A 6241-nucleotide genomic window follows, 5' to 3' on the forward strand; every position below is an offset into this window, starting at 1 on the left:
ACTGCACATCCATAAATATATGCTATAAGGTCCCTAGATTCTGAATGAGAACTTTTAAAAAATATATTTATGCTTTGATGGTAATCTTAGAGGGAAGAAAGGGGAAGTATAATCTTGTCTTTCTGGACAGGTATCTTCTAAGAGAGTGCTCTACAACTTATCTGTCAGTTTTTCATGATATAGTGCTTACATGATGCTGGCAATGATGCCTTGAATATTCCAAATACCTAGTTTCAGTGGAACTTGCAGACTAAGATTAAGAAGAAAGGCCTGGTGATCTACTTCCAAAAATTAGTCACCGAAAAACCCTATGAACTGGAACCCTTTTTCACTGTTGGTGGGAGTGTAAAATGGTACAACTACTATGGAAGGCAGTATGGTGCTTTCTCAAAAAGTTGTAAATAGAAATACCATTTGACCCAGCAATTTCACCACTGGGAATATATGCCAAAGAAATTATAACGGCCACCCAAGCAGATATATGCACACTCATGTTTATTACAACTTTGTTCACAATAGTAAAGAGTTGGAAACAACCTAAGTGCCCATCAACAAATGAATGGATAGAAAAGCTGTGGTATATTCACACAATGGAATACTACAATGCTTTGAAAAACAAGGAACTCATGAAATGTTATACAAAATGGATAACCCTGGAGGACATTATGCTGAGTGAAATATCTCAGTTACGAAAGGACAAATGCCACTGTTGTAAAACGGGACTGACATCGGAGTTGGGGGGAGTCTGAGAAAGATGGGTTAAATTATGTATACTACTTTGAAACATATGAGGGAGAGAACTGTTTAAAAGGGATATGTGATTAGGTATTATTGTCAGGACAGGATTCCAGAACAAAGGCTGCATAGTGGAGTGGACTTGAGGGGAGGGATTATATAAAAATGTAAGAATTTTTCTTTTACTTTTCAAAGAAAAGAGCGAACTGGGCAGCTGGGGTGGGCAGGGAGAAAAGTGCAACAATGAATTAATGGAAATCCAAAGTCTCTGTAAATTTTCATTAAAATTAATAATAAAAAAGGGGGAAATCACACCAAAAAAACCCCACAAAAAACAAACCAAAAAGACCCCCTATGAATCATACAGAATATGGAGAATTAGACCCCTGGGTTAGAAGAGACTTAAAATACACAGCAATTGACTTGAGAAGGTACAGAACAGAGCAATATTGTGTCCTGTCTGTGAGGTCGTCTTGAGTCTGAGTTGATCTGTCAACAAATAACAACCACAAAGTGTCAAGCCTCAACTCAACAAGGACATCTGTGTGTGCACACAGCCCATAAGAATCTACCTACAGAGACCACTGCATTTTCAACAACTGGCAAGCACTGTCTGGCTTTGAAACGTCCCAGAACAAAGGTGGACACAAAGGCCCCATTGTCTGCCTCTGTGCATGTATCAAGTTCTTTCCCCTTTCCCCAGATACAAAGCAAAAACTCTCCTCTGCATTGAAAATTCACAACTTCAATGATTTTCAAAGTATGTGATCTGTGGTGTCCGGTGTTACTCAGTAAGTTGAAATTCAGGTTTGCTGTAAAAAAGACAGGCTTGCTGAGACAGAAAACTGAGGAAAGCACTGGGCTGAGTTTTTTGTGCGGCCACAAGTACCCTGTGCACAGCCAGACACGTCTGGAAGTGTCTTCAACAAATATTTTCCAGAAGTTTTCACTTTATTTTTTTTTTCTACATCTCTATCTTATTCCAAGTTTTTCCACAATGAGGATCAGTTTTACAGACACAATTAAGTTTTGTATGTGTCTTTTTTATTAAATCCTAGGACTGTTGAATTTATCAGTAGCAAATGGGGGCCTCTCAGGCCAAATCTGGCACAATACACATTTGAATTGGCAGAGTAAGTGGTTTTCTTCTAAATTCTGGATTATTGTACATCTTTTTGGGAGAATAGAATTACCGTTCGATCCCTCAATTCCACTCAGACTCTGGTAGATTCTGGTCTAGTGGTAAGGAGCTGTGCTGCAATCCCAAAGGCACATGGTTTAAATCCACCAGTTGCTCTGCAGGAGAAGGATGGGCAATCTCCCCCTGCGTGATTTCCTGCCTCTGAAAAACTGCCCCGAGGGTCAGCTATAAGTCGGTTTTGATTCCAAGCATGCAACAATGGCTTCTTTTCATTTTTTCTTTTATTTTTTGAAATTAATTATAATACACTGCTTCTTTTCTTAAAAAAGTATTCCTCTCTTTTACTTTGAAGGGGCGCTGGTGGTGTGGTCTGTAGAGACCTGTGCTGCTAGCTGAGAAGCCACAGCTCTCTGGAGGTTGGGACCCACCGCCTCCTCTGAGGAAGATAATTGGTCAGTCTTCTCTCGTGCTATTTATAGCTTCCAAAAACCTACTGTAAGGTCATCAATGAGTGGTTCTGACTCAACAGTAGTGAGTTTCAGTGGAACTGCTGGATCAAATGATATTTTTATTGCCAGTTAAGGAAGTGCCAGACTTCTTTCCACAGCGGTTGCAGCAAGTGACATTCCTACCAGCACTATTTGAGAGTTCTGATCTCTCTACATTCTCACAAGCATTTTTTTGTTTGCTGTCTCCCTGAACTTTGCTATTGTTGCAGGGTGAGCTATCAGATGACTGATTTGCCTCTCTCTAGTCCTATTGTCTCCATCATGATAGACTGAGCAAAAAAGATTGAGATTGCTAATAATTTCAGATTGCTCAGTTCCACAATCAACATTGTTGGAACCAACAGTCAGGAGATCAAAAGATGAATTGCATTAGGAATTTCTACTGTTAGAGACTTCTCCAGAGTGCCAAAGAGCAATGATGTCAATCTAGAGACTACGGTGCACCTAATGCAGATCATAGTCCTCACAATTACTTGCTATGCATCAGAGAGTTGGACAATGATCAAAGGTGACAGAAGGATTGATACCTTTGAGTTATGGTGCTGGAGAAAAGTATTGAACATCCCGTGGACTGCCAAGAGAACAAACAGATCTGTCCCGCAGGGGACAAAACCAAGCTGCTCCTTGGAGGCAAGGAATTTTAAGCTCTATTTCACATATTTTTGGCATGTTGCCAAGGAGGGGCTGGTCCTTGAAAAGGGAAATCATGCTTGGAAAAGTGGAGGAACAATGCAGGTGAGGAAAATTCTCCATTAAATGGATTGACACAGTGACTGGGGTACTGGGGACAGGTGTGTTGGAGACTGTGAGATTGAGCATATTGTTGAGACATTGAGATTGAGACTGTGAGGATAGAGCAGGGTTCAGAGCTGTTCTCATTATGAGTTGCAAGCGACTTGACGGCATGTAACAACAGTTGTCCATGGCACATGATGACAACAACAACAATTAATGAGGGAGTTTTGATGGCCTAGTATAAGAAGCTGCTCTGAGATCCCAAAGGCACATGATTAGAATCTATCAGCTGCTCTGTGGGAGAAAGATGAGCAATCGCCTCCTGTGTGCTTACTGCCTCTGAATGCCCACTGGAGGGTCAACTATGAGTTGGTTCCAATGCAATAGTACACAACAATAGTTAATAGGAAATCAAAAGACTAATTGCACTGGTCCAGTGGTCAATGTCAAGAAGACAAAGATTCTCACCACTGGACCAATTGGCAGCATCAGGATGGATGGTGAGATTGAGATTGTTCACAGCTTTAGTTTGCTTTGCTCCACAGTCAACACTCTTGGCACCAGTAGCCAGGAAATTAAGACGCATTGCGATAGGAAAGTCTGCTCTTAGGGACCTCTCCAGAGTACTGAAGAGGAATGGTGTGTCTCTCTAGAGACTAAGGTGCGTCTGATACAGGCCATGGTCTTCGCAATCACTTGTTATGTATCAGAGAGTTGGACAATGACCAAGAAGGACAAAAGGAGAATTGATGCCTTTGAGCTGTGGTGCTGGAGAAGAGTATTGAGAATACCATGGACTGCTAGGAAAACAAACAGATTTATCCTGGAAAGGGTTAAACTGGGTGGCTCCTTGGAGGCAAGGATACTGAGGCTCCGTCTAACATACTTTGGACATGTTGTGAGGAGAGACCGGTCCTTGGAGAAGAACATTATGCTTGGGAGGGTGGAGGGACGGCACAGGAGGGGAAGGCCCTCTATGAGATGGAATGATTCAGTGACTGGGATAATCAGGATGGGAGTGTCAGAGACAATGCGATTTGCACAGGACAGAGCAGAGTTTAGGGCTGTTGTACATAGGGTTGCTATGAGTCGCAAGCGACTCAATGGCACATAACAACAACAACAAAGTTGCACTGGTAAAAATCTTGTTAAGGATTTCTTCAGAGTGCTAAACAGCAATGATGTCAATCTAAAGACTAAGGTGCTCCCACTCCAAAACTTGATCATCCCAATCTGAAAGCTGGACAGTGACTAGGAATGACAGAAGAAGAATTGCTTTAGATTATGATGCTGGAGAAGAACACTGAACATACAATGGACTGCCAAGAGAACTAATTTCTGTCCTGGATAAAGTGAAATCAGGTTGTTCCTGGGAAGCAAAGATGGTTTTGAAGCTCTGTCTCACATATTTTGGGACCAGCTATCAGGAAGGACTGGAGAAGGGCATCATGCTTGGGAGGGTAGAAGGACAGTATAAGAAAGGAAGACTCTGGATGAGATGGATCAACACAGTAACTGTGGCAAATGGTGTCAGGTGTGTTGAAGATGGTGAAGTTGGTTCAAAATAGAACAAAGTTCAGAGCTATTCTTCATAGGGTCGCTATCAATGGTATTTGACTCAGTGGTAGTATCAACAGCACACAACAACAGGTAGTAGTTTTTATTTGCATCTAATAGCTCTCACATCTTAGTAGTAAAGAGTTGTGCTGCCCAATCAAAGGCTCACAGTTGGAGTCCACCAGTTGCTCTATGAGAGAAGGAGAGCAATCTTGCTTTGTGTAATTGTTATTATGTGTCATTGAATCAACTCCAACTCATAGTGACCCTATGCACAATAGCTCTGAACCCTGCTCTATCCTGAGCCAATTTCACTGTCTCTGACACACCTTACCCATTATCCCAATTATTGTATCAATCTTCTCCTGCACTGTCCCTCCTCCCTTCCCTTCCAAGCATGATGTCCTTCTCCAAGGACTGGTCTCTCCTGGCCTCATGGCCAAAGTATGTCAAACAGGGCTTCAAAATCCTTGCATCCAAGGAGTAGCATGGTTTCCCTCTCTCTAGGACAGACCTGTTGGTTCTCTGTCTTTTCATTTCCTGACTGTTGGTGCCAAGAGTGTTGATTGTGGAACCAAGCAAACTGAAATTGTAAACTATCTCAATATCTTCTCTATCTATTATGGTGCTGTCAATAGGCCCAGTGATGAGAATCTTTGTTTTCTTGATGTTAAGCTTCAATCCATACTGCACACTAGTCTTTGACCTTCTACCGCCCCTGAAAACCCACTGGAGGGTCAGCCATGGGTCGTTCGACTCAGACGATAAAACATAACAACCATAGCTAATGATCTTGAGCATTTCTTCATGTGATTGTTGGCCATATGAATGTTATCTTTAGTGAGATGTCTTTTTATGTCCTCTAACCATTTTGCAACTAGGTGTTGGGTTGGTTTTTTTTTACTTTTTCTTGTTGAAGTGTTGAAGTTTTCTATAAATTTTAGGAATTAGTCCCTTTCCAGATGTGCTCTTGCCAAATATCCTCTCCCCAATTCATAGATTCTGTTTTCACTCTTTTTGAGTAGTTTTTTAATGCACACGAGAATTTCATTTTAGGAAGTTAGTTATCTAGTTCATCCTGTGCTGATTGATTATGCATTATCAGATACATTTGATAGTCTTCCTATGTCATGAATATTTATGTAATGGAGAGCCCTGGTTGTTTAGTGATAAGGAGTTGCGGTGTCAACTAAAAGAATAGTGGTTCGAATCCACCAGTTGCTCAGAAAGGGACCCATGAGCAATCTCCTCCAGGAGATTTACAGCTTCTGAAAGGCCGCTAAAAGGTCAGGGATGAGTCAGTTCCGACTCAAGGGCTGACAACAACATTTATGTCACAAATTAGGGTTTCTGATGTTCACCGCTTCGGGCCCAAGAGGAGGTAGTTCTCACCCGCCTCTTTCTCCACTGACCAATTTGCCCTTTTTCCCATCTGTCGCAAAAGACGCAGCTGCACTTAACGGCTGGTGGTGCTTGACGGCCGGAGACCGCGGAGAGGGAGACGGAAGTGGAGGTGACGGCTGCTGCGGCGGCTGCGACCTGGGCCGAGTTGGGCGCCGCGGTC

The sequence above is a fragment of the Elephantulus edwardii genome, unplaced genomic scaffold (assembly GCF_000299155.1).
Source record: "Elephantulus edwardii isolate Elephantulus edwardi_28Jun2011 unplaced genomic scaffold, EleEdw1.0 scaffold00045, whole genome shotgun sequence".
NCBI lineage: Eukaryota > Metazoa > Chordata > Mammalia > Macroscelidea > Macroscelididae > Elephantulus > Elephantulus edwardii.